The sequence below is a fragment of the Micromesistius poutassou genome, assembly GCF_964030765.1.
Source record: "Micromesistius poutassou genome assembly, contig: SCAFFOLD_4164, whole genome shotgun sequence".
Classification (NCBI taxonomy): Eukaryota; Metazoa; Chordata; class Actinopteri; order Gadiformes; family Gadidae; genus Micromesistius; species Micromesistius poutassou.
The window spans coordinates 1-2,514 of record NW_028179770.1 but is presented as its reverse complement, the minus strand read 5'-3'; the positions used below and the strand labels follow the sequence as shown (position 1 = coordinate 2,514).

The 2,514-nt window shown below is 45.5% G+C and overlaps 1 pseudogene across 1 annotated transcript; it reads left to right on the top strand.

Moving 5' to 3' along the window:
* Positions 1-1,614: 1,614 nt before the first annotated feature.
* LOC311372536 (shadow of prion protein pseudogene) lies at positions 1,615-2,367 on the top strand (annotated as a pseudogene). The gene has a single exon. The product of its transcript is annotated as a shadow of prion protein pseudogene (transcript).
* Positions 2,368-2,514: the final 147 nt, after the last annotated feature.

Below are 2,514 nucleotides of genomic sequence, written 5' to 3'. Positions count from 1 at the left end.
GTGAAGTAATGAACACTAATGACATTGCCGGTCAAAGTGAAGGGTGTTACCCCCGAGAGAACATCGGCCCTGGAGGGAACGTCTCCCCTGTGCTCCTCGACTACGGTCTGGGAGCCGACAGCAGGAAAATAAAAAAACATTTTCTATATACGCGTGCAGCTGTGAACTCATGTATCGTAATTTATTGTATGATGTTGTACTTGAGGGTTACGATAAGACCTATCATTTAGCGTTCACCACGAATGACTCTGAAAAGCAGTGCCACATTAAAATATGTTTTAAACCATTCAGCGAACAAAAGGCAACAGGCTGATTATCGATTAGGGTGGGGGTGCCACTCAATGACATGCAAACGTAGACCGAAGCGTCATCAACACGCCCACTCAACTGGTGTGAAATGCCCACATCCTACTGCTCATTCACATATAAGGTAATTAACATTTCCGCCGGCTAAAATACTACCTGAGGGTAGTCTTTATCAGGAGGTCCAACGTCAGGATAAGTCATTCACATATACGGCCCGTCGGGAGAATAGAGGGAGAATAGACGGTTGTACGTCCATATGTGAAAGCAGCTATAGTATTATGTACTTAATGCATATACATGTTCTAGTACATCTACAGAGATGTTTGGTATATTAGGTTACAACCAGCGGCGGTGCAAGGGGGGGGCTAGCGGGGGCTTAAGCTCCCCCTGAAAAAGGCTGAGCCCCCCCCAAGCCCCCCCTCCCAAAACCACAGTCGTTTGGTTATGACTAATATTTATGGTCAAAAGATGTTTTTAATAATAATGTGGCGAGCAGCACGGGAACGACCAGACGGGAGCCCAAGGTGAGAGAGTTTACAACTCTGGTGACCCACACTCCACACGACCCTGAGAGACTTTATGTAAACACACACACACACACACACACACACACACACACACACACACACACACATCCTATCGCTCTCAACCACGACTGCCTCGGTGCCGCTGACCCTCCCAGGATCCATTGCAGCACTTGGCGACCACAGCCGTGACCGGCACAGTGATATACATATATATCTATTTAGAAAACGGGTGGCTTAAATCAAGCGATCTGATTGGCTCCTAAGTGTTGTTTAGTATCACTCTGCGCCTAACTATAACTGTTGTTTATTTATATATAAAAGCAATAGCATAGTTCACTGAAGCCTAAAAACATGTTGATTGATGGAGAGGGTGGAAATGTTGTAAAGCAATAGGCACACGGTGAGTGAACTCGATAGAAGGCTAAATTGCCGGCGAACCGAGCTACCGTCTCTAGCCTTCTCTCTGAAGGACGCTACAGTGTGTTGCATAGCAACCGCCGTACACTTTGCAGGCAGCCAGGGGGGACTACTTTTTTGTATTCGTTAAGAAAAATGCTTTTCCAACTTTCTCGCTTTTTCAAAATTGAGGGTGTCTATGACTTTCATTTCGCCATACTTACGTAAACGTTTTTCACGACAGTCAGTGAAATGTTCTCATTATACCACAGTTAAGTGTTAACTGTGGTATAATGAGAACATACCACAGCCTGTCATGAGCTATTGCTTAAATATATATATATATATATATATATTAGTGGTGGGCATAGATACATTTTTTTAATCTATGCCCTATCTTGGAATTAATCTAGATTAATCTAGATTAAAATGGCTCATTTGAATTCTGCCGAAGGCATTCATAATGAGTGTGTGCTACCTAAATAATGACTAAAAGTAAGTCTTTGAGAACGGGTTTCTCAAGCCAGGTGGCGCATTAGACCAGGGGCTCATCTCCTGTTTCCATCACAAACTACACCTGTGGTGTAATTGAGATGAAGATGATGAACCAGCTGTGGGCGTCCTGCTGGACGTGTCTCCTCCTCTCCGTGTTGCTGTGTGAGCCCGTGTTGTGCAAAGGAGGTCCCGGTGGCTCCAGGGGCTCCTCGCGAGGCACCTCCTCGCGCAGCACAAACGCGGGAAAATATAACGGCGCCGCGACGCGTTCTCGCTACAGGTCCAACGGGACGCTCGTCTCCGGTGCGCGTCGCGGCAGCAGCGGCAGCCGGGGCGGCGGTGGCGGTGGCGTTGACGGCAGACGGCTGGTACGCGTCCGCCTACCGCCGTACCAAGGCGGGCAGCTCGGAGGAGTGTCATCGCTCACCCAAGTTGTTTCTATTATCATTGCTACATTGTCTCCAGCATATGGAGCGATTATGGACAGTATATTTTATTAAACACTCAGCCTCTGGTTAGTTCAACTTTGAGAATAGATTAACGGCGATATTTTTTTTATCGCCCGATAAGAGTCTCGCGTTAACGCAGCACATTAACGCTGATATCGGCCCACCACTAATATATATATATATATATATATATATATGAAGACATCAAACTGACTTATATGTTACAAAACTGAACTATGAAATCATATTTTTCATTTGCGTAAGTGATGACCGTTGCTGCTTGTTGAGTGATTTGATTGGTTGATTTGTTATCATATTGTAGTGTGTAGTAGGGTTAGTTA